At 41.3% G+C, this 27,140-nt stretch overlaps 1 protein-coding gene and 1 non-coding gene across 12 annotated transcripts in view; one reads left to right on the top strand and one right to left on the bottom strand.

Moving 5' to 3' along the window:
* Ptprt (protein tyrosine phosphatase receptor type T) overlaps positions 1-27,140 on the top strand; it is a 1,025,960-nt gene that overhangs the window by 90,455 nt on the left and 908,365 nt on the right. The window lies entirely within an intron of this gene.
* LOC141423576 (U6 spliceosomal RNA) lies at positions 15,735-15,843 on the bottom strand. The gene has a single exon (XR_012448421.1). It is a non-coding gene; the product is annotated as a U6 spliceosomal RNA (small nuclear RNA).

Below are 27,140 nucleotides of genomic sequence, written 5' to 3'. Positions count from 1 at the left end.
TTCTGTGCTGGACATGGTTCTAAGTGCTGGAGTCTCAACATGACATAGACAAGCTTCATGGAGCTTCTGTCAAACAGGCCAGCCAGGCAATGCTCACCTAAGGAGACGAATGCACGGAAGATCCAGGGTAGTGCTGAGCTCTGTGCAGGGAACCCACAGGACTGTGTAGGGAATGATGGGGAACAGGTACAATCTGGGTGGCAACATTTGGAGGGGACTTCCTGGAGGAAGAGGCACTTAAGTTGGCTGGTGAACAATGAGAAGGAGGAAGCTTTACAGAAAGTCATGAGAACAGCATTCCTGGAAGCAGGAACAGCAAGCATGAGGGCCCAGAGGAGGGACAGTAGCTTGGTACAAGGATCAGAGATGAAGATTGTTGTGGTTGGTGTGTACTGGGTCAAGGGACAGTGGGATGGGGCCAGAACCTCACAGGTGATGTAAATTCTCAAGGATCGCTTTGGCTGCTATTTGCAAAATGAAGAGACTGAAAGAAGTTGGAAATCTGGTCACAGAAGACTTAATATACTGACCTGTTTGTGTGTGTGTGTGCACACCTGTGCCTGTTGTGATTGCACGTGGGTGTGAGTGTGCATCTGTGCATGCATAAGACTTGGTATTCTTAAGTTCAAGAAAATGGATTTTCTAAAATTCCTTTCTCTTATGAATAAGCAAATTCTTTTCAAAAGCTGAACAAGTTGTTAAGAGGCTTGGAAACGAGGGGTAGAAGTGGTCCAAGGTACCTGAACACTAGATGGAATGTTTAGAAAACTTTCCAAATAAAAGAACGGTAAAGCAAGCATAAACCTTTGGTTACTTTGGACCCACCTGGCTGAGAATGGATTCGCATATTTTATGAGGTGGAACAGGTCTAGGAGTTCAGACTCTAGAAGCATGAAGCAAAAATGTGAAGTCCATAGTCTCTCCTTGATACAGCCCTTTTTCTCACCTGAGTTTTTGTTAATGTTTATTTTAAAATAAACAACACACACTTACACACAATTTAAAAAGAGAAAGTGTGAGAATGAACCTTCCTTGGAGTTCTGTCCACCAGCCACGAACACCATTGGCACTTGACTTTGGGTAGTCCTTTGTGACCTCTGGGCATAGGTTTGTTTTTACATTCAGTGAAATCACTGTGTGCATGTGAAATTCAGTAAACATGGCTTTATAAAGCATCCACTCGTCCTATCAGTCAGATGGGATCTGTTAGGCAGCAGTAATGAACCCCAGAGCTCAGTGACTTTAAACAACAAAGGCTTATTTCTTGTCACTCATGTCAATTGCAGTGGCCTGGTGCCTCTGCTCTGGGGCCTCTCTACTTGGTAACCCATTGGAAACTGAGCAACTGTTATCTGTTGTGTTGCCATTCCTTACAGCAGAGGAAAAGAAAATTGAAGTGTGGTGCATCAGCGTTTAAATTCTTAACATGGAAGTGAGGTCACTTTCACTTTCAGTTCATTGGCCAGAGCTTGTCACATGGTCCCACCCAGTCACCCTGGGGTCCAACAATATGATTTCATCATGAGTTTGGAAAGCTGAGAGCCAAAAAAATTTGATGAGCAGTGCTAATGTTACATCCTATTTGTGTTTCTCTTTTACGCAGTCACAATTACAAAATACTACATAGAAAATACAGTTCTAAATGGCACATCCATGCAGTTCTCATTTTCTGTCATGAGACTTTGCTGCTATTGGTCTCTGGGAGTCTCCTGCCCAGCCATTCTGATGGCTACACACACTTGGAAATGGTAGGCCCATGGAGCAGCCATTGATGGGTAGGGGATGGATGCTAGTGGAGAATATCCCCCCCACCCCAGGGAGATAATTCTCAGAGTGGTATGGAGTCTTGGTTGTCCTCAGTGCTGAGCCAATGCACAGTGCACCCTTGGATTGACCTTTGTTTCTTCCTTGTTCCACTCTTCCACATGGTCATGTGAGATCACTTCTTCAAAGAAACTGCCTCTGCACATGTCTTTTTCTTAGGCTCTACTTTTTGGGATAATCTGGGCAAGATGGGCATGGATGCCCCCGAAGTTAGAACTATGCCCCTCAGAAGCATCAGGCACCAAGGCCAGGTGTATTTGGTCATTCCCATCCCAGTGGTTGTTAGAATTGTGGTATGGGATTTTGATTATGTTGGAATCTGACCTTGATGTTTGGCTTGCTGTTTTCGGTCTTCTTGTTGGTGGAGGAAGCAGATGCCTTGTTCTCACAGTTGTTCACACTCTTTGTGAAGCGCTCTAATGGGGACCTTCCTCCCTTTCCTGCTGCTCTGCCATTGTCCTGGAGTTTTTCTTCTTACTTTCCAGGAGTTCTCTTTCTAGAATTCCCTGTTTTTAACTTGTATTCCTTTTCATTTCGTTTCAGTATATTCCTAATTAACTTTCTGTTATAAAAGAATAGATAATATGGAACCTTTTTAGTTCTTGATTTAGGTCCTTGATTCAGTTTAGGAATTCAGGACTGAGGTGATGGTACATACAGACAGATGAGTGAGTGGCTTTGAATATCTACAGAAAGATGGATGGATTGACAGGTTCCATTTGAACATTTGTGGAATAAAAGCCAGTAAGTTGCACCACCCATTCTGGTCTCCTCATGTTAAGCCAAGTCAAAGAGGACTATCTTCTGGGGTGATATCCCCACTGTTAAGCTTAGGTACCTTCTTGGAAGATTGTTAAGTGTCCTTCAAGATTATATGTTTTGCTTCAGCCTGAGAAAGTGCATTTGCTGCTCCTAGAAAAAGAGTAGAGGGGGATGGGTGGGTAGACTGGGGAGGCAGCCCTCAGAGCCACCCTGCAGTCTTCACCCATCCCACCCTCCCTCCCGCCCCCATGATTCCTCCTCATTCGTGTTCACTAGGACCTTTTCTGTGCATTAGCACCACCTCACCTGCCTTGTGAGTTTTGTAAGCTTCAGAGCGTTTAGTCACACTGTCTTTTTGTACTTATTTACTGTAATAGCAGTGGGTTTGGGGAGGGAGAAGGAGGTGACCACATCACCTGGTCTTCATAAATTACTCATTGTAATCACGATTTAAAACCTGCAGATTTATGTTGACTATGCCTAGTTGCTGGATATTAATTTTTTTCTGATTTTCTCCTTTTATATACAAGGAGCCCCTTTATGTAAGAAGCTTTTAAACCCTTGATTATTATTTCAGGCTTGATTGCCAGAAGTGGAATAAAGTGAAATGTAGTGCAAAGAGACTGGTCTCTATCCTCACTGCAGCATTTGGTAGCTGTGGGTCTGAACCCAGTGCTTAGTATCTCTGAGCCTTGGTAACTCATTTTCTGTCGGGGATACTAATATTCTTACCTCATAGGATTATAATCGATAAAGTGGTACACATTTTATGCTATTTGACCCTTACAGTTCATAAAAGCCACTATCACTCTTATTATTCATTATTTCATCCTTGCTGCATAGAGGGATTAGTAACTCTATTGTATGGATGAGAAAAACCAGATTTAGAGAATTTGTCATTTTCTCAATCCATTGCTCTCCTCCCCCTGCTCTGCTATTAGCATTGAGCCAAGAGATGGGGCTGTTCAAGAATCTAGACGGCTCCGAGTGAGCTGTTCTTCCTCAAGTATAGTGGTCCCCTCTTCTCTATAGGAAATATGTTCCAAGACCCCCCAAGGGGTGCCTGGAGCCTCAGATACTACCAAACCCTATGTACATACCTACTTGCAATGAAGTTTAACTTATAAATTAGGCACAGTAAGAGATTAACAAGAATAATCAATAATAAGAGAGTAATTATAACAATATACTGGGATAAAATTTTTCTTTTAGAACTTACGAATCATTTATTTCTGGAATTTTCCATTCAATATATTCTGTTGGCTGTAACTGAGATTGTGGAAGGTCAAACTGTGGATGGGTGGGGGGACCTTCTGTCATGGGGGTTCTAGACTTTATTTATTCCTCAGAGGTGAACATTTTGAAAGGATAGATGTTTTAAAAGTCCTCCAACCCACTGGTACTAAGTTAGGTGCCCTGCCCATGGGAAATGGGCCAGTGCATGTGCCCAAGGAATGGGCTGGGCAGAGTGCTGCCTTGTTTGAACACACTGATCATTCAGCTTTGTCTGGGTGACCCTGCTGGGGTGTCTCTTGGGGTAGTGAGACTATAGTTAAAGGGCCAAAAGGGGAATTTGAACTCAGCACCATCACATCCTGGAGTCTACACGTTTTGATTGTCATTCTTAGTAATAGACTCAGTGCAGCCCCATAAAGGAGATAGGTTAGTATTTGTAGAATAGCAGATGCAAGATTGAAGGTCCATGATGCTGGGGGTGAGGGTTCTAGGATTAGGGTCTCTGCCTCTCCTGTGGTTCTCACCTGTTTCTGATGACCTGGGAAGGGGTCCACACGGGATATTGACTATCCTGCCTGCTTCATTGATCATCAGACTCCAGGATGTCCTTTAATGGTTACTGTAGGGTCCTGCTTGCTCTTTCATAAAACAATGCCTTTGCCCAGTGTTTTATGAAAAACAAAAATTCTCTGAAATGCTTCCAGAGCCATTTTGAACACACCACACACAAAACCCTTTTTATTGTCATTTTTGGGGAGAGAAATCTTCTCAGTTTAACTTTTCATTGAATTTTGATGGTATTATGCAAGCTGACCACTGAGCATATTGCTGTTCAGGTGACTTTCTCCGACAGGCTTTGTGCTCCTACCAAGGACCCCTGCAGTGTGCAGGGGCCACGGAATTCCGTAAGGCCAGAATTAGTGTCCATGAGCACAAGCTCATGGGTTAGAGATTTGCTCTTTGAAAATACTGTCCCTCTTTCAAAGATAAAGATTTGTCCCATCTTTAATATATGAAAAAGGTAGGTGACATGGAAGCCCTAGTAAAGGAGCATCATGTGTTGTGAACATGACAAAAACATCCGGATGTCCCAGTCCTACTTCAATTACAAAATGAAATCAATGCAGTGACATGGATAGCTTTCCAAGATTGAGTGAAAGAGGTTGGCCTCCAAAGCACCATTCTGTGATTCCATTTACTTCCCATTCTGGAGAGGACAAAACAACCGTGTTTGCCAGGGACTAGGGTATAGGGTAGGGGCTCCCTCTAAAGGGTATGAGGGAACTAGGGAACAATAGAAATATTCTTTATCTTGATTGTGGTAGTTATAGCCCCTTACCTGACTTTATATGTTGGCCAAAATTTCTAGAACTGTATACCTATAAAGGGTGAATTTTGCTGTATCCATTAAACCTGGAATAAATTAAAATGAAACCAGTGACATTCCTTAATGGCATATCTCCTATACCCAATTCTGTTGGCATTTACCTACATTTACTACTAGGATAGCAATTCTTTTTCACGTAGAACAGTAGGATTAGTAAGCTCTAAGCCTGCGGGGTTTTACTGAATAACTTTGTGTAGATGTGACAACCCAGAGTCATGGTCCTTATTCACAAATTTAAAGTGTTTCCAGGCACTTCTGAATCCTCAAAGGAAGATTATGTTCAGAATAGTTTTAAGGTTGAAAGTACTTTATTAATTTCTTGGTCTTTTGAATATTAGTAATTCACGGTTGGTGGCGTGGATAACTTCCTATTATTGAGTGCAAATTATTCATCAGGCCAAAAATCCACAGTCCCCTCTCGTTGAAGGTTTTGCTTTGGTTATTGATGTCAAAGCCGTTTCTGAAATAATTCAACAAAGTCTGGTCTTTAGCATAAAATGGTGGTGTGTGATGTGTGGTTAAATGACTCTTTGGTAAAATGTAATAATTCTTGAAAGGATTTAGGATTTCAAGTGCCATGTCCTAGTGAAGAATCCAGGTAACTTGGGTTGGAGTTTTTTGGTTTTCTTGTTTGGAAGAGTTGAGTCAGAAAGCCCTGGCATGGTTGCATCTGGACTTATGGTTGCCCAAGTCATCCATTCAAAGCCAGGTTGCTGGCCTGGCAACTTATCAGTGGTGACCTACATGGGAAGTGTTTGAGAAGAGCCTTGGCAGGGAAGGGAAGTTCTTTCCTTGGCTCTGTCCCTAGATCCTGGTCCTAGGCCCATGCGTAATTCTTGACCTCTGGGTTCCTTATTCAGTTGACACCCAAACTTGGCCAGTGATTTTTTTTTTCCTGGAAACATCTTTCCTCTCTTATCTAGAAAAAGAAAAATAATTTCCTAAACTCCTACAGCCCCTTCTGTGTGTTTGTCCCTTGGGATCCCTAGTACTCTGTACTTGGGGCACATTATTTATTCTTACGTTGTAAACCTAAGGGGACCAGCAAGGTACCATGTGCATCCTTGATGCTTAGTTACTGCTTATTGGATGAACACACTTTGGTGAGATTCCCCATGTATATGCTAAATGAGTAGCAGTTACAACTATGCATGGGAGGCAGCCATTGCCATCCCTAGCCAAACACAAGACTGTTTGATTGTCACATACCTTCTAACATTTGGTGTGAGAGTCAAATTCAGAAGAGAGAGAGCTAGGCCATTCATCACAGGAGACTTGTGCAGGGAGGGATGTTTCTGAACAGCCTGGATACATGGTGGCAGCAGCTATCTATCAGGACTCCTACCTAATTTGAAAAGGTGGTGGAAGGTATGCACTTCTTCCCTGGAGTCTAATTAAACTAATAGTTGCCCTGCAAGTCAGTCTGGAGGCTGAAGGGAAACTTTGGTGTCTGATTGTCACTATTGGGAAGGTAGTAAAATAAGGTTTATACTAGCTGCAAAATACCTCATGGTAGCTTAGCACTTTATTAAAGTTAATTTATTTCTATTATAAATACTTGTTGCTTATCCAAATAAGGGTGGAAAGAAGAAAGGCTCATAATTTCTGTCATCCAGGGAGAGCCATATGAACTATTGTAATGTGTTTTCTTCTAGCACATTTTTGCTTCCCCTCCCTTACAATCGTGAATGTATATGCATACATTTCACATACTTATGTGTCTGATTTTTTTATTATAAAAATAATAAACACATCTGCTAGAACTGATATAACAATAGCAACAAAAGATAATTGATAGCAAGTATTGGCAAAGATGTAGAGATACTGGAATCTTTTAAAAATGGCTGGTGACTATATACAATGGTGCAACCACTTCAGAAGAGTAGTTTGGTGGTTTCTTAGAAATTTTAAGTATAAATGTAGTGTATTACTTATAATGCTACTCTTATGTATCTCCCAAACAGAAATTAAAAACCTGTGTTCAAAACAAGACATATACAAAAGTGAAAGCAATCCAATGTTCCTCAATTGACAAATGGATAAACAAATGTAATATATCCATCCAATACAATATTATTCAGAAATGAAATGAAGCCAACTACTAATACATGCAACCACACGATAAGCCTCAGAAACATTAGGCTAAGTGAAAGAAGTTAGAAAAGACCATAGATGGTACGATTCCATGTATAAGAAATTTCAGGAAATTTCCAGATAAAAACAGAAAGAAAATAACTGTTGTCTGGGGATGGAGGTGGGAACAGACACAAACAGGCATGAGGATTATGGGGTGTCAGTGTTCTAAAATTGGTGATGATGGTGTGATAGCTGCACAACTCTGTAAATATAATAATATTTGAATTGTATACTTAAAATGGTAAGTAAATTACACCTTAGTAAAGTTGTGAAAATAAGAGTATTCATAGAAACATTATTCTCAATAACTCAAAATGGACAACACCAAAAATATAATGGATGAGGAGGAGAATTCTGGTTGAAATCAATGTGATAGTCTAGTCTGTTGGTCTCTTTCTTTTCTCAGGGCCCTGGAAATGTCAGGGTGGGGTCATAACCAAACTGGAGTGCAATTTCCAGACAGTGCCATGGTGAGAATGAAGTATGGGTGCAACATCAGTGGCCAGGGTTGGTATCTTGCTGTGGAGGTAACATGGTCATGAATAATCTTTAGGTAATCTTTGAAGTGTGAAAAATAAGCATTAATATGGGGCTTATTAATTAAGTTAGGGACAATCATGGAAATCCCCCAAATTGTAATGTATATAACTTTCAAATTAGCACCAAGAAAATATTTTAAAAATTTTATCTAGTCAGTGAGAGATAGGAAAGTAAAAAAAAAAAAAAAAAGAAAAATGTATGGTAAATAAGAAATACAAAATAAGATGAAGAAATCAAACCTACAATATCAGTGATTACAGGATAAATGGGTTACTCTCACTGAGTAAAGTACAGGTATTCCTAGGTTGGATTACAAAAAAAGATTCAGCAATCTTTTGGTTGGTTTTAAGAGGGTCACATAAATAAAAGCAAGCACAAGTTTGAAAATAAGGTGTTAAAAGTAGTGTTCTTGGAAAATAACCATGATAACACCAAGGGAAGTTAAGGTGAATATCAAAGACGGTGAAAAGTGATTTTTTTTCTTGAAATGCCACAATACCACAATATTCCAGGAAGAAATAATAGTAATGAGAAAATGTAGCTAAGAACATGACCACACAGTATGGAAAGGCGTAATTAGAGGAATTACTAAATAGATAAATCTAGTCCTGCAGATGGAGAGTTCTATATATTTTTCTTGGAAACAGATGAAACAGCCCAAAATAAGTAGTTGAATAACACGATTAACAATCTTACTCATGGAAAACACTAATTGTACATTATTTTTGAGTGCACATAGAACTTTAAAAAAGGGAGCATCTGCTAATCCAGAAAACCAGTCTCAGATTTCTAAGAATTGACCTCATTCAGACTAAATTCTCTGGTTCCATTATGTAAGAAAGATTGAATAATAAGGTAGGGTAAAAAAATCAATAAGACGGGCAGAACAGTAATAATAATGAGAATAATTAAATGTTAGTTCTTTGAAAATACAAGGAAGATGGCCAAGTTTGTAGTGAGACCAATCAAGGAATAAAAAGAGAAAAGGTCCATATAAAATAACTCTAGCTGCAGAAGTAATTTAGATGTCACAGAGAATTGAATGAGCAACTATACATAGATGAATGTGAAGACTTGTGTGAAATGAGTAGATTCATGGAAAAAACATGCAGTTCCAAATTGGCCAATTGCAAAATGGAAAACTTCATTAGAATAATCACTACTGAAGAAATCAGAATAGTGGCAAAAACTTCCACTTCCTCCAAAAAAATCATCAGGACCACACAGTTCTATGTAAATAGATTATCCTTGCTGGTACAAATTGTCTCGAGAATTATAAAAAGGAGAGTTTCAAACCAAATTTTTGTCATCAGTATAAAACTGAATGAGGATAGTCCCAGAGAAGAAAATTGACAGGTCACTTTCACTTAAAAATTAAATAAATCTGTCACCCGTGGCTCATTCTTGTAACCCTAGCTCCTTGAGAGGCCGAGATTAGGAGGATTGCAGTTCCAGGCTAGCCCAAGCACAAAAGTTCTTGAGACCCCCATCTCAATGGAAAAAAGCTGGACGTGGTAGTGCACACCTGTGATCCCAGAAATGGAGGAAGCTTAAAATAGGAGGATCTAAGTCTAGGCCAGACTGTGCAAAAAGTGAGACCCTATTTCCAAAATAACCAGAGCAAAAAGGTCTGGAGGTGTGACTCATGCAGTACAGTGCCTGCATAGCAACCATAAAGCCCTGAAGTTCAAACTCTAGTACAGAAAAAAAAAAGTTAAATAAAATGCTAACATTCTAAGAGCAATACCATATTAAAAATCCTGTATCATTGTATTTATCTCTGGAGCGTAAGAATGGTGTATTAAGGTGACAGTTGCTCTAAAAGATAAGGTGCAGTGGTACGCAGATAACCATGTGGTGCTCTAGGCTCCCTCCCTTGGGTTTGACCACTCGCACAGGACACAGCATCCTGAATTTCTAGCCAACGGCAGAACAGAGAGGATGAGTCTTCCCAGTTTGGAGGCGCTCTGAGTCTGTACATGGGGCATCTTCAATAGGACTACTGGTGTCCTGTTGGTGAGAACTGGTCACATGGCCACAACACACCTGCATGCAAGAAGGACTGATAAGGGTAGGTGGCTATCTCTTAGTCATAATGCCACACTATGGAATAATAATATTTTGATGGACGTATAATACCTGCTACTTTAGTCAACTTATCAGTAGAAATCATTACATTAATTGATCAAAGGAGAATAACCACCTTATTATGATCTCAAAGGACCTTGAAAACATACTAGCTGTGGAAAAAGCCCAGAGAAAAGTAGGACTATTCCATATATTAGTCAGTTTTTACTAAGTTATGATGCAGTAACAAACAGTCCCCTGCTTACAATGGCTTATGACAATGAAGGCTGATTTCTTGTTCATGCTGTAGGTTGCTGTGGCTTTTCTCTTGTATTAATCCAGTAGCAAAGGCAAAGACAAGGGGAAGAGCATGTGCTGGCTCCAGTGTCAGACTGAATGCAGTATATGTCACCTCCTTTCACAGCCCATTGACTAAAACAAGTCACGTGGCAAAGTCTGATGTCAGTGTGTGGGTCTATACTTTTCCCAAGGGGAGGGGCCCTGTGGTGATGGTCTTGAGAGAACAGAACAGCAAGTAATTGAGAGGAGTTACACAGTTATGGAGGGGAATATTCTTAACCCAATGAAGTCTTTCATCCAAAAGCTCACTGCAGAAATTACGTCTAATTGAATAAATTTTAGAATCATTTCCTTTTAAGACTGGAAAGAACTAAGAATGCCTATGATCAGTGATAGTAAGTACTATGTACAAAGAAGGTTTGGCTAATATAATAAAATGCATAAGAGAAAGTTATGAACATTGGAGGAAGGGAAAAGGCAAACTTTTGTTTGTACATACCATTTAATTGAAGAAAAAAATTGGACCACTGATTACCAGTAGTGAGTGCAATACATTTGCCAGGTAATATAAACATAAAAACCCCAGTAATTTCCTTAGTAGCATGATAACAAATTAAAAAAATTTAATTAAAGTTGTTACTCACCTATCAGCAACTATAATGAATTTAGAATTTAACTTAACCAAAAACTTATCTAGAGAAACACTAAAAAGCATGAAAGAAGGCCTAAGTAAGTGGAGAGCTATACCATGTTTATGGATAGGAAAGAAGACTTAATGTTATAAAGATGTCACTTGTTCCAAATTAGATGAATCTATACATTTACTACAGATACAACAACATCTACTGGATTTCCAGATGATATTGATTAAGCAGATTCTAACATGTGTATGGAATAAAATTATCCATGACTATACGTAAAGAAAAAGAAAGGTAAGAATGGAGATTGGTCCTAACACTCACCTCTAACACAGGCATGGCATCCTGAGAGTTGCCATGAGGCAAGGCAAGGAAGAAGAGCAGAAATGCTACTTAATGTACTTAACCAAGAAATGCTACATGGTTCTAGATTACTGGCAGTGGTGGTGGAGAGAAAGAGACAAGAGACAGAGAGACAGAAAGAAGTAGAGAGAGAAGAGGGGAGAGAGAGAGAGTGGAGGGAGGGGGAGATAGAAAAAGGAGGGGGGAAAGGGAGGAAAAAGAAAGAGAGAGAGAGAGAGAGAGAGAGAGAGAGAGAGAGAGAGAAGCTGTGAGTAAGAAACTACAGATGGTGGTTGTTCTTATGAAGTGACTTTTAATTTCTGAGGGCAGTCTGTATTCAAAATGTTCAAAAATGGCACAAAGTGAAAATTGGGCCAGGACCAGAGCTGCAGAGCACTCTGAAAGGGTGGAAATATGTGGGGGAAGCGAGGTGGCAAGCGTATTTATGTGTGTTGGGCGGTGCGGCAGGATGGTGAAAGAGCCGCTAGTGAGAAGAGCAGCTTTCCTTCCATCACTTGGAAGCAGAGTTTATCTCCCGATTGTTGGCTCTGCCTTTTCTCTGCCACTCAAACTTTATTGGGAAATGGATTCTCTTGCCAGAAGAGTGTGATTAATGCTGCAATTGGCTGTGGGCTTAACAACAGATTGATGGTTATGATTTTAAAGGGACAGCCTGCTTATGGTTTATGCTGCCATGGTAAGTTGTGTATCATTCCTAAGTGGAAAGGTTTGTTTGAGTTAAATTTTTGTTCCTTTCCACGTGGCATTTATTGTTCACCAGTCCTTCTTGCCACCTTGCATTTTTATTATTTGATTTAAGAAGGTGAATGTGAATGAAACAGGAGCCCTTTTCCAAAATGTGTGTTTAGCGATGTTTGCAGTAACCACCATTGAATACTGTTTTCTGGGTGCTAGAGACAAGAAAGGGACAGTAGAGACAAAGGATGCCTGGATACCCAAGCTGGGCCTTAGTGGGTCTCCAAGATCCATGTCCAATTCTTCATTTTCAGAGGCCCCCAGACTCATTTACTTAGGATCTCAGAAGGGTCAGTTACAAGGAGACTGGCTCCTTGACCATGTTCACAAGATACTGGTGCAAAAACTAGATGCTGAGCTTACTAATTCAGAATGACAAATATAAGTTATAGGAAGACTAAAATTATTGCTCATTTGTTTGTTTGACAAAAATTTGTTGAAGGAAATCCTTTTTCTTTTTGGCAGTGCTGGAGTTTCAACTCAGGGCTTACTTGCTGGACAGGTGCTGTACCACAGAAGCCACGCCTCCGGACCTTTTGCTCTGGTTATTTTGGAGCTAGGGTCTCAATTTTTTGCCCAGGACAGCCTGGACTGCAATCCTCCTGTTTATGCTTTCCCATATAGCAGGGATGACAGGTTCATGCCACTGTATCCATCTATTGACTGAACTTTTTGTCTAGGGTTGGTCTTAAATCACATCTCCCAAGAAGCTAGGATTACAGGTGAGAGCCACAAGTACCTGCCTTATTAATGCAAAATATTTTACTGTGTGCCAAGCATTGTGTTGAGTCACAGACACAGTCCCTGCTATTAGGAGGCTTGCATTCAAGTTGCACAGAGAGATATTAAGTACCTACCAAAATGAGTGTGAAATTGTAATGACATTAAGTGCCATGAATAAGAGCATGCTAGAAGTGTGTGATGGGAGATTTGATTTTCAGGAGGGTGTCCCTGAAGAGATAACACTTCTGCTGAGATAGAAAGGTGGAATAGCCATTCATTAGGCCAAATGTGGGGGCTGTACATGGGGAGGAGAGGTGCAGGAAAAGAATGGGGTGGACAAAGGTCCTGAGTTCTACTTCTTTGCACACTCTCACTTTCATAGGTGGCTCAACCCCAAAGCCAACATGGAATTAGAATGGTGCTTGGTGAGCTTGGACCCAACAAGAGTTACTGGGAAACAGAGTCCTTCAGTATCCTTTCTTCCTCTACATATGCCCAGGGATGATTGGGAAAGGTAATGGCAGCAGGTGTGCTTAGAGAGTCTGTGCCTGAGCTGGGCCTGGCCTTGTCCACACTAGTGGACTTCCAATTTCCTGGTGCCTTCTGGACCTTCTCAAAGTTGAGCTCTTAGCTTCGGTAAAGGGCTTCTTGTCACATGCTTAGTGGGTGTAGCTGAAGTGGATATTGTGAGCAGTGCCTGGTGGGCATTTGCAATGGATTTTTGATCCATACCACTATGTCCTAGGTCACCACGCCACCTCAATTGACATCATGTGGGAGGCATTTGACTTTGTCATTTCTGTTTTGGTTCAGTTTGCACTTTGTCACTGGATGAGCTGTTTCCTGATTGATACATGGGTACTTAATAAGACCTGCCTTTCTCTTGTTGAAAAGAGGAAGATCATGCGTGTATATGAAGTACTTGCACAGCCCTTGCCAACGTGAGCATTTTGTTGTTTTGAGTGTCATGAGTGTTACGCTCTTGTGCTCTTTTTCTCCATCTCTTTTATCCATCAATTCATACTGAATGCCACCATGAATTGAGTGGAATTGAACTCTGAAGGTTAGTGAGGGCCCTCATAACCATGCTTGGTATTCTGAGCCTTCAACTTTGGCTGTGGGGATCCAGCCTGTTTCTCAGGCAGGGGTTGATGTGAATCTATTTGTGGTTCAGAAACACCACTCTGAAGACCCCTGGAGGAGGACCAGCAGTCCTGGTGGGAGTGAAGGCTATGGCATAGGGAGGAGAGCAGGCAAGAGGAAAAGAGAGAAAGGAATGGTGTTCCGAAGTGCTTTAGTAGAGGCTCATTGACCTCTGGCTTGTGGGAGGTGAACGAAAAAGGGGAATCTGTGATCCTGAAAGCCTTAACCTTGGGCAATCAGATGAACAATGACATCATGATGCAGTGAGGGCCAGAGGACAGAGGATGGAGGTGGTGGCGGGTGCCATGGAATTTTGCCTCTGCTTTGCTCCCAACTAGCAGGTAACCCTGGAGTTCTAGGGTTGAGATGTGTCCCTTGGGATATTTTGGGATGGAATTGAGAAGGCTCTTGAGAACATTTGTTCTTTCCTGCAAATAAGGACCACATGTCTATAAGGAAAGGTCAACTGAAGACCCTATCAAAGTAAAAGGCAGGCTCATTAGAGTTCTTTTCTGAGAGTATTGTTTTTTTTTTGTTTGTTTGTTTCATTTGGTTTGCATTTAAAATCGACAAGAAGATCCAATTCTATTAAATATATAAATACCCAATTTACCAGTGTCTATTTTAGTTTCATGTTGTATTTTGCTAAGGTGACTTATGGTATTCCAGGTCACCCATAGGATTTAGCACTACACTCTAGAAATCTTAGTGCTGGACTCTTGGAATCATGAGGAACTGGGAAGGGAGAGATTTTGTTGGAAAAAAGGAGAGGTAAAATATATACAGAAGAAAAAGGCACTAACTCCCCACCCAACTGGAGAAAGAATTTGGTAGCACTGTAGTCACTGTTAGGTTGTTAATGAAATTGGAAAAAAAAAAAAGAGAGAGACAGCAGTAATTACTATCTTTTCCTGTTTACAATGGTAGAAATAATTTTTTTGGTGATGCTGGAACTTGAACTCAGGGCCTCATGCAAGACAAGCATGCTACCAGTTGAGCCACTGTCCAGTGACATTTTATGCAACGACTTGCAGAATTCTAACTGTGCACACACCTGTTCTGTTAGCAGTTAGGTTCTGCATATTTGTTTTTCTTTCACATTCTAGGACCCGCTTTCCATTTTAGATTTTGTTATTAGTTCTTCCTTTGGTCCATGCAGATTGAGTGCACAGTGTGGCTGAAGAGTTAGTCCGAGACTGGCACAAGCTGCCTGGTCGAAGCCAGGGAGGATACTGGTTTTTTGCTTTAAATGAAGGCATTCACATTAAGTAAGAATGATGCCCAGCTGGGCAGTACATTTCACTCGGGAGGTTGGTGGGGCTCCTAGTGCGTGAATCCCAGCTCCTTCCTTGAGTTGCAGAACCCGTAGGAGAATCTGACGTATGTTTATCAGGACATAGCCTGTCTGCATAATGCTGCCTATGGCCTCTGCTGAGCTCCCAGCATCTGGGTGTGCGTCTGAATGGGAAAGGAGTCTTCATGGTGCCAGAGAGATGCAGAAAGATGGATTGGGCTGTACACACTTGCAACATTGCCATCCCATGCTGCCTTCTAAAATATGCGTGGTTTTCAGCCTGGGGATGGTCACACTTTGACGAGCAATACCACAAAGGCTCTGGTTCTTAAAACTTTCTTTTAATTAGACAGTGATCTTATGATGCTGATATATCTATGCTGTTTAAAGCAAAGAAGCAGGACAGTGGCCTGGAGAAGACACTGTTCATTAAGGTTAGGGGTGGGTGTTTATTATCTTCATCTGTGCACTGGTCTCCCCAGAGGCCCTGTGCAGGAAATGAGCCCATGAAAAAAACCTGGGAACTGGCAGAGCGAGATGTGTACTTTCAAAGTTGATGTCAGCACATTGGCTCATTCTTTTTTTTTTTTTTATGGAACGCTTCACGAATTTGCGTGTCATTCTTGCACAGGGGCCATGCTAATCTTCTCTGTATTGTTCCAATTTTTTAGTATATGTGCTGCTGAAGCGAGCACGTTGGCTCATTCCTCCTGGAAAGCTTTGTCTCTGTGGATGGACCCTTGTGAGTAATGATGAATTTCCTCTAAAATGTGGAGAGAGAAGAACATGGTTATGTCTCCTTTATCTAATGATTTACACAGTCTGATCTTTGACACACAGACCCAAACACTTAGCTAACTGATTATACAAAATGTGGGCATTCCAAGCTTCAATTAGAAATTTAAATGACCCTCATATTTTACAGGTAAAAAAATAAGTTCTAGAAAGTTCCAAGAGTGACTTCACTAAAGTCCTGCAGAAGTATAGAAAATGGGTTGACATTAGGATCAAATCTAGGCTCTGCCTCTGAGTAAATGTGAGACTTTGAACAAGTCACATAACTTCTTTGGGTAAATTTGTGAGCAAATCCTATAGTGCTCTGCCAAGGATTACATGAGTACTTATTCAGTGTTGCTTTCCTTCCTGCAGTGTACAGTTAAATGACTGACATATGGAAGGTTGAAAGTCCAGTACGGGTTGCCAACCAGAAGATAGGGTTTGTTTTCCCCGCTTCAGTGATTCTGAGTGTTGGAGAGCCAAATTTCAGGGAAACTGATCCTTTACACAGAAAAAGAACATATGGTCGTTAACAGAAGTTATAAAAATTTGCTTAGTTTTTGCTTTAATTTAACAGTCTAATATCAAGTAATAATTTAAATGTGTTGGAAGTTTTTATTAAAAGAATTGCTTAAGTCAATTATATTTTAGCTATGTATTGTCAGCCTTTTATTTTTCATTATTTCCCTTCTTAAGGAGCCTTTTAGATGTTTTTTTGTCATTACTTGGCACTCCTCTGTGAAATGTTCATATCAAAGGTGTGCTGTATGTTTACGCACACATACCCATATACACACATGCATGTGCTTTACACATTTGAAAACATAAGTTTTTGCCACTCTCCCCCCAACAACCCACTCTCCCAGCCCAGAAAGATCTGGAAGGCAATCTCACCAAGATGATGGAATAAGAAGACACATGTAAGCACTTTTGAACCATACAGGAAAAGGTTACACCAACTGGAGGAAATGAGAGGAAAGTACACAGCATGGTCACATCACCTCTATTATATCTAGGCAACGTTTAAAACCAGAAGAAAGTCTATGTTAAAAGCCATTATCTCTGGGTAGTTGATTTAATTTTCTCCTTCATATTATTCTGTACTCCCAGATTGTCTACAATGAGCATGTGTTTCCTTTACAACGGGCAACTATTATTTTGCAAGTGCTATTTTCTCCTGTTCTTTTCTGTGAACTTGAAGGAGACCTTTACTGGTGCCCAAAATGTTGCCTGGAAGCTGCTCTGAACATACAGATGGTCTTTTATTCCTCTTGACGTCTTCAAGTCAGCTTCTGCCTTTATCTTAAGGGAAGGGACCACACCTGGGCCATTTTTTTTTTTTTTTTGAGCTTGGTGGAAACTTAAAAGGATGTGGGCTTAAGAAGTTACAAATTCCAGAATTAAATACTAATTAAGTTCTTGGACACAAATCACTTCACACACTCCACTTAGAGGATTTGTTTAATTGACTGAGGAAATAGTTTGAAGGGGGAAGAGCCTTTCTTTTTATTAGTGTTCAAATGAAGTGCAAATTATAGAACTTGGGCTCCATATTTCCTAAAGATAGAAGCTTTGGAGAAAGAAGGAAAAATTAGGAATGGAACTTAGTTTAAAATCAGAAGCAAATGCAGTTTGGGTAGAAAAGTTTGGGCAATTTTCTACATGGGTAATTTGAGAACAGCCAGCTAGCACTGGGTAGAAAATAACATCTTTTTTTTTTTTTTTTCCAGAGATCAGGTTTGCAGCCAGACTTTATTTTGTGTTTGTTTTATTTCACATTTGGCTTGATTCTTTAATAAAGAAATGTCTCTCTGGGCTAAGAAGACAATGTGAATATTTGAACCAAGTGTCGGAGGCCAGAAAACCTACTTTGAGGAATTAGGCATTACATAGCTGAAGCTGGCACCCGCAGTTACATGGGCTGGGGTAAAATTACAATGGTATTAATCTGCAGGCTTCAGGGCTTAGGATGACGATCGGGTGGATCAGTAACCAATTGCTCCCGCATATTAATCCTTGCATAATTAGGGCCAATGCATAGCTATAATGTCTATCAAGTCATATTAATTTGTGTCAGGGATTGTTTTTTGGGTTCTTGATTGCATGGATTTTGCCTCTGAGTCTCAGAAATGTGGGCCAGTTTCAACAGACGGGGTTGGTTCAATTCAGCTATCGGTGACTGCCAGCTATGTGCCAGGCTAAGGGTACACAAGGATGAGATAGGGGAGCACTGATCTCCAGGGGCTTATGGTCTGCGCAGCTAGATCATATGTCTGGACCGCCCCACACAGGCCAGGCAGGCCAGGATGCTCAGGATAGGCCATGTATAACCAGTGGAGAACCATGGTGACTGTTTAAATGGGGGTAGTGTCTCTTCCAGATCAAGCTTGGAAAGAACCAATTTTCAAGAAGAGTTTTTGGAAAAGCAGATATATTTTAGGTGTTTTGTTTGTAGACAGGGTCTTGCCATGTAGCCCAGGCTGACCAGGAACTCACGATCCTCCTGCCTCACTTCTGAGTGATGGGATTACAGATGTACATCACCACATTTGGTTAAGAACATGTCTTTAAAATTTTAATTTTTTTTTAATTTTAGAAATCATTAATAGTACAAGGAAGTTTCATTGTGCAAATTTCATGTATGTATATACTGTACTTTGAACAAGTATTAAATTTTTAAATGTGAATTCTTCTGTCTTGGGTTGGGTTCTCTGGAAGAAGAACCTGAGATGGAGGCTCAGATAAAAGGGATTTATTTCACTGAGGCTGAACTTTGGTTCACAAACTCCAGCATACGGGAGAATCACCTGAAGCTTGTTGGGGCTTTCTGGGGACAGGTTCAGACATCAAAAAGGACATACACGAATGTACCAGACTATCAGCACATGTCTCTAGGTCTGATTAGGCTCATAGGCTGCCTTGTCATTTTGAACTACAGGTTCTTCTAAAACCTTTCCTATGAGGGCATTTTCTGGGGTTGGTGAATAATTTCTGAATAGCTACCCCAGGTTAGTTTGAAGCATTCACCTTATAGGAGCCTACAATGAGCTTAGTTCTCCAGAACGTTTTATCCTGGCAAATAGGATGCTTTTCCAATTGATATTGTATAAATCACTGGATGGCTGTTGAAAGCCTCCAAAACTAGAGTAACCATTCTGCAAGCTGTCATACATGACTAACCCATTATTACGGCCTCAGAGAAGCTGAGGGACTCCCACCTCATTTCTGGGGGAGCCCATTTCACACCTGAATAACTCTTATTTAAAAAAGTCAGCCTGATACTCATTACAAACTTGCCTTTGCTAAAAGACATTCCACTGCTCCTCGTTAAGCACTGCTCTCCTCCCTCCAACAGAGTCCCTTCCTTGTCACATCAGAAATAATTCTTCCTCCTCTGTGATGCTTACCTCTTTAGTTAATATTATAAAGGATAGATCAAGGGTGAATAAATATAATGTGGTTATATTATTTATTATATAGCCGTTTTGAGTTCCCACTTATGGTAATAATGGCAAGTAAAATTCATTCTGTTTCTAAGGAATCAATTTGCTATTATACTCCAAATGTCATCGTTTGTAAGTTAATGTAACATTGTAGGGGATTTGTTGCTACAAATAGAAATGGTATAGTACTGTCCAGAAGGTAGCTGCTGACACCAGAAGGCTCTGGGTGGCGGTGACACCATGCCACTAATATGAAGAATACTGGCTGGATTAATGTGTTTGCTGAGGAGCCCTGGTGTGCATGGGGTGTGCCTGAATCAAGAGACACCCTGCCTGTGCTGTGGGGGTGAGCTCAGCTTGGTGCCTGGGGCCATGTTTGGGAGTCAGCATGTGTTGGGGGCTGCCTGTGCTGTCCTTCCAAACTGAGGGCTTAGGGTCAGGGAGGGCGGGGCTCACACCTTTAGAGTCTTATTTCCGGCTGGGTGCTTGGCCGCCTCATCCTCATTTATCTATCTGCATGGCCTCACTTACCCAGCATCCTCAGCCTCTCAGGGGGAAGACAAGGACTAAGCGGGAGGTTTTGAACTCTTCCACTTCCCTGCAGCGTTTTGCCATCCTACCTTCTCTTCTTCCTCCTCCTCTGTACTGCACTCTGCCACCAACTACACTCTCTCTGTGGCTGTCTTAGCACCTGGCTTCCTCCTGACCCTATTTCCACACCTTTGATGTTATTTCTGGCTGCACCTTACCCCACTGCCCTGTAATTATATGGGTTTTCCAACATTTGCCCCAATTCTTTCTTCTCTTCTCCATGGCAGTACCACTTCCCTAAGGATGACCCTCACATGATTACTCCAGACAGAGATCTAGCTCTAGCCTTGATCTTGTTTTTTAATCCTGGTCTAGCATCACTAGCTTCTTGTCATTATTCGCACAGGCAAACAAAGTCAGCGTGTCCCAAACCAAGCTCCTCTTGCTTTTTCTCCTTTGTTTCTAATTTTTGTTCTTAGCGTCACCCTCTTCCCAGGTGCTCCACAGCTATGGAGGACCTCCCTTCCTGCAAGTATTGCTGGCCTGGCCTGGAAGCATATTGACGATAATGTCTTTCCCTGTTCTACAGGGGACTGTTCTGTAGGGGACCCTTATTTTATACATTTTTTTGAGTTTCAAAAAATATATTGAGGTGACCTTCACATAAGGTAATCATTTCCTTGGGGGGGGGGATATTGGTGATGAAACTCATCGCTTCACACTTGCTAGTCAAGCCATCTAACCACTTGAGCCATACCTCAGTCCTTTTGCTTTTAGTTTGTTTTCAGATAGGGTCTTGTTGTTTGTGCCTGGGCCAGCCTTGGCCTGTGATCTTCCTACCTCTGACTCCTACACAGGTATGACTACAGATGTATGCCACCATGCCGAGCCCTAAAATAGCCATTTTAAAGGGAGTGATTTAGTGGCTGGCATTTAGTACATTGACAGTGTCACACAACTCACACCTCTGTCTTCTTCTAAAACCTTCAAACCTTTCCAAAAGGAAATTCTGTACCCTGCATGCAGTCAGTCTTTATACCTCTCTTACCCAGTTCCTGGTACCCACAAATCTGCTTCATCACAAGGGATTTGTGTTGTTGGGACATTTCACCTAAATGGAATCATACAATATGTCACCATTCATCTTTGGCTCCTTTCACTTAGCATGTTGTCAAGATTCATCTATGTTTAGCATGTGTGACTATTTCATTCCTTTTATGGCCGAATAATATTCAGCTCTTGTGAGTAATGCTGCTGTGAACATGCACGTACAAATATTTGTTTAAGAGGAGACTGCTTCCTTGTTGCTGTAGAACAGGATGAGCAAACACTCCTGTAAAGGGTCAGAGTGTAAATATTTTAGGCCTTGTACAAGTCTCTATCATAGTTATTTAACTGTACTATTGCAGTACAAAAACATCGCAGAAAATACATGAACAATTGGGCTTGGTTGTTGCTATGTTCCAACAAATAGCAGGATGCAATAGATCAGAGTTGGCTCATTGATCTTGCCAGCGCCCTTTGTGGGACAAAGGTATAGTCCTTGTCCTGCCTGACTGTGTGTCTCCCTAGTCCTCTGCCACTCACTCTTCCATAGCCTGTGGTTCAGACAAATGGGGCAGAAGTGACATTGGGTGTGGAGAGTGGGAAAAAGAACAGCTTGGGTGGCAAGGAAGGAAGTGCAATTTGGTTGGAGTACAAAGGGGTGTAGCCAGAAGTGACTCTGGGGAGGAAACTTTGGTTTCACAGCTCTTGAGGGCTTGAAAGCAGGCTGAGAAATTCTTCTGGGTTTTATTTGTCTTCTGTACCTCAGACATGCTTGGGCTTCCAGCCGTCCTCAGAGAGAGAAAAGAATTCAGAGACATCTGAAACCTGTTCATCACTGGGAGTCTTTCACATGCTTCTGCAGTGTTTTTGGGCTAATCTCACTTTAACGGGTGGAAGGAAAGAAGCTTACTGTGTGGAACTTACCTTCTAGAAGAGTTATAACTCACAGAGCCTGCAGAAGAGTGCTCCTGTAGGTGACAGAAAGGCCTCCAGGGACAAATAAAGAGGTGTTTATGGATGAAAACTGAGCTGAGTCCTTCTTGCATGACAGGAAGCCATCTGGGTGACACAGACTGGTGGGAATGGGGGTGCCTTTGTCTTTGTACCTCACGCAGCACCTGCCATGTGTGCATTTTGTGTAATTTTGGAGGGAAGAATGGAAGACATGGCTTACAGAGTTCTTTTGTGTGAGAGACGGCTCAGGCTGGCAGCTGTTCCTTTCAGCCTCAAATTTTTTGCAGATATAGGACATAGACACAGTGTGGATGGGGACTGGGAGTGACAGTCAGGGAGAAGAGTTCTTGCTCTGGATTTCCTGTTTGGTAGACATGCAACTTGCAAATTAGTTCATCTCTCTGGATACCTCTGTTTCTCCGTGTGTAAAATGAGAGGTCCCTATTGTGAGTTCTTGGTGTGCACATGAAACCATGAGTCTGTTGGTCCCAGCTCATGTGAATCAATGAGACAGCACAACACGCTTTTGCTTTTAGCCCCTTCCTGGTCTGCTTGGTGCAGATGTGAGTCACTGCTTTCTGGTATCTAGCTTTCAACCTGTGTGTAGTCCTACCCTACATGAACTTCTGCCTGCTGGACGTCATCCTGATTCATTGCGCATCAGGTAGCATCTCTCATATGTGTTTCTCTGGGAAATTTTGTTTTCCTACAAACAGATGTTTGGATCAGATCCTTATAGGCTGGCTAACTGCCTTCTGGGGGACAACCCCCAGGTTATATAAAACTATGTGATAACCAAAATCCATTTTTCATTTCCTTTTAAGCCCCTGAGAGAAGACCTTCCCAGACCCTTTTGTTGTCAGCTATGGATGGGTGGTAAGTTCTGGCCATGGAACATGGGCAGAAGTGAAGTATGTATTCCACCATCTGGTGTGGTCCATAAATCCCTACCACATGTGATTTTCATTCTTTTTTCTTGTCTGTGGAAGGTTCTGACACCATAGGGTTTTTTTTTTTTTTAAATTTCTGCTGCCCAGTGGGGATTCATTGTGACAATTTTAAATTGTCTTATGTTGTACATTGGTTAGATCACCCCCATCATCTGAGACCATAGGGTTTGGTAGAATTGTAGGAGCCTTTGCCTGTGACTCTATCTGGACTGTTGTATGCATGAAAAGGAAACATTCATTGTAAGCCACCAGAATATTTAGTTTATTTGGTATAGCAGTTGCCCTGTGCTGACTAGTGCACCTGCTGTGTGCCAAGGGCTGGAGATGCAGGAGGAAGCAGGTGGGCCCTCCCTTGGCGGTGTCCCAGTCTGGAGCATGGCTCTTTAGGAATGGCTTGGAGCAGAGGAAGCTTGGGCTGTGAGTGGATGGATTATCCTCAGGCATGAAGACAAGCCACACCAGAAGGAGAGCAAAGGGGAAATGTGTAGACTGGAGGGGTCAGGGTACTACAAGCAAACTTTCAGAACCAAGAGTGAGTCTAGAAATAACTTCTGTTTTCTCAGCCAAGGGCTAGGATTTTTCCTGCCTGCTGGATCCTGACACTTCCCATTAACCTTTTCTTTGGGAGACAGTAGAAAAGCTGAACTGAGAATCTCATGACAAGCAGGTGGTGGGAAATTGAAGTGTTACCAGAGGTGGCTTGGGACATGTGGACTTCGTGTTTGACACCAGCTAGCTCCTGTCAACTCTCAATTTCCAGATGACTTATTTGAACTTGATATTTGTGGGGAGGCAATGAAGATACCTACAGACAGTTCAGAGCTTGACACAGTAGCCCTTGGACTGGCTTTTAGTGGGATTTGATATTAAAAAAATGTCCTGCATAAATAGGCTAGATGTTGACATTTTTGTTGGTTTTATTTTGTCTTAATTTGAAATCATTCTATGTAGTTTGTTTTTAAATCATACTGGATTTGAATCCAGGACCTTACATGCATGTACTCTGTCACTTGAGCCATACACTCAAGTTCTTTTTTGCTTTCAGTTATTTTTCAGGTAGAGTCTCACGTTTTTGCTCAAGGCCAATCTCAGAGTGCAATCCTCCTACCTATGCCTCCCACATAGCTGGGATCATGGATATGCACCATCATGCCTGGCTTATTGGTTGAGATGGGTCTTGCTAACTTTTTAACTGGGCTGGCCTCAAACTGTGACCCTCCTAATCTCTGCCTCCAGAGTAGCTGGGATTATAGGCATGAGACCCTATACTGGCCACCATGTGGTTTTGGAGATGATAACCATCTAGAAGAGATCATTGGTCAGGACATGCTAACTCTTGGAACAACAACCTCAACATTTTATTGTATTCATATAATAAACAATTGTTTCCTTCTTCATATCTGTGGGTAGGCAGAGGAGCTATGTTTCCTACTGTCATTGAGGACTAAAGCTTTTCCATCTTTTGTCCTCCAGGTCTATGGAATTTAGTTGGTGAATGGGAAAAGAGAGGGTGGTGGAGGGTGAGAGGTTTTTATAGGTCAAGCCTAAGAACTACCATTATGATATCTATATAATTTCAATTGGCCAGAATTCAGTTATACCTGCTTGCAAGGAATCCTGGGAAATGAGACTCACAGTGTGCTCAGAGAAAGGGGAAACGAGGTAGAATGAATAGGTAGTAGTCTCTGTCATAGAAGAGAAGTTATCTTTTAAGAAGAATTGTTTAGGCCTCATGAAAAGTTATTGTTCATGGGTAAATATAAAGAAAGACAAATCATAAAACAAAACTATTATGCTATTGGACTCCAAAGAGTCCAAGTAGGGTATGAGCTAGCTTCATTCCCAACACTTCTGAACTTGGAATGAGTTCATCCATTTCCTCTAAACTCAGGCTCACACTGAAACCTGGGACCTCACTGAGCTTCTTGTTGGGTGGAGGAGGTGCTATTTCAATGGTGCCTGTCTAAATAATAACCACTTCCTTTTTTCTTTGGAGCCTTCTATAAGTCTTTAGAAGGCCCTCGATTTCCCAGTGCTCATTTTGGAGTAATATCACTGAGAGATTTCTGCCATATCACTGAGAGCTAGTTCATGACATTGAATTGATCTGTCCTAAGACTGAGAACACTCTGAGATGAAACCTGTGTGGCATTTATCAGGGGAAGTTGGTTCTTTGGATGATGAAAGCGAGACAAGGATGTTCACAAATGAAGGGTAGTTAGAATCAAATACCAGAAGGTGAGTTGACTGGTGCCTTTGCAACTTTTTGCTCATTGCTGCATGGACCCATTCATTCATTTCACATCCCAAGCACTGTTACTGCTCAGTCTTCCACAGCCTCACACTGAGAGTCTCAATTCTAGCAAGAATCCAGAAGCTTTCTAATTTACCTCTGCTCCAGCTCTGGAGAAATTATTTGTAAGCCTAAATAAAACCAAACAGTTTTCTGCAAAGCAATTTTCTGAATGTGGAGAGAAGTGACCAAAAAACAAGATGAGCTCAGTGATTTTAGCTTTAAAACCACCTAGACTAGATTGCTATACCTTGAAATTTGCCATTTGACCAATGTCATATCCCTAGAGAAAGACACTCTTAGGAAAAAACTAATACAAAGGGATTAGAGAGTCCAGAATTCTTTTTTCCCCCTTAATGACCTTATTAGAGAAATTACACCCTGGGTAACAATATAGTAGAAAACTCCCCGTGGAGTTACTTAGGCTGAAAATCTGATTCCTTGGTAAGAAAATGGTAACTGTCAGCAATATTCAGATTTGAATTAATCTAAGACTCCATGGCCCATATTCATATATAAACATGAATTCTTTCATCTACATACATTTGATATTCATTTGTGATTATCTCTTCTAGCATAGCATTAAAATGATTGCATGTCATAAAAGAGTGTGTGTCGGTTTTCAGAGAGAGAGCTAATCCAAAGAACATTTAGCAGTTCCAGGTCTACCCAGCAAAGTGAAGCAGAGAATTGAAGCCACTATTTTGATTATTATTTCTCATTATTATTAATTAACAGTAATACTAGAAGCTGCTGTTGTTGAAGGCCTGCTCTTTTCCCAGGTGTTTGGCAAGGATCATCTCCAACCCTGACAACAGCCTGACACCCAGGCTTAGATGTGCTAACTGGCTTGCCCCAGGTCACCCAGCCAGCAAGAGACAAAGTGAGATGCAAAGCTAAGCCTGTTGGCTCCAAAGGCTTTTCTGTGTTTTTGCATAAATACGTCAGCTTTGGTTGCATTCAGTAAAATGTACACTTTATAAGTGTACAGTTTGAGTTTTGGCCAATGAGCAGATCCATGTAACCATCTCTCTGATCAAAGTATAGAACATTTTCATCATGTGCCTTTAGGCATCTTTGCAATCTTTCCTCCCTCAGCCATAGGTAACCATGGGCCCAATTTTGGTTATTATAGATTAGATTTACCTTTTCTAGTACCATCTGGTATTCATCTTTTTTTGCTCAGCATGATGATTTTGAGCTTAACTCATGTGCTGTGTGTATTGATTATTTTTCCAAAGCTCCATGGTCAAATTTTAAATTGAGCTTCTGTTCTGTGTCCATTAGACAAGAATTGTTCTGCCTGAGTCATGGCAGTTCCTTTATAATGGTGGATGGAGCACAGGTGTGGAGATCAGATTTGCAGATGGGGGATCTGAAAAGACTAGGGTGAAGGGGCACCCTGAAGTTCTGCTTGCTCATCTGCAAAATGGGAAGGATGACAGACTTTTTGGTGGATTTACTGTGAAGTCTAAATTAGTGAAAACATACATCATTCAGGACAGGGCTGAGCCTGGCATTAAGTGCTAGGTAGATAGTAGCAATTACTACACTCCAAACCAAAGGCATGAGCTCATGGTGGTGGATACCACTCACAGCAGTAGAGCTGCCCAGAGCCACTAGTGGAGAGGAGCATCCAGGATGCATACTTACCAGACGACCACTGGAGGACCATTACGGCTCATGGTCCAAAGAGACTGGAGAATTAGGGTGACTTATAATGTTAAAGTACATAAAGATGCCCAATCTGAGGCAGAACAGGTTTGACAGTCAAGACCTCTGAGATCTGTCATGTGGCCGGGTGGCCATTTGCCTGGTCCTCTGAAGAGGGGTTAACAAGTATTCCTTTGATTGGAGAATTCATACATTCATATATGGAATATTTATATGAGCTACATGTTATATTAGGCATCTATCTATCTATCTATCTATCTATCTATCTATCTATCTATCTATCTATCCAATCTATTTATCTTATTAGCTACCTAGCTGCTCAG

This window comes from Castor canadensis, chromosome 5, assembly GCF_047511655.1.
Source record: "Castor canadensis chromosome 5, mCasCan1.hap1v2, whole genome shotgun sequence".
Lineage (NCBI taxonomy): Eukaryota > Metazoa > Chordata > Mammalia > Rodentia > Castoridae > Castor > Castor canadensis.
This window is presented reverse-complemented; position numbering and strand designations above follow the sequence as displayed.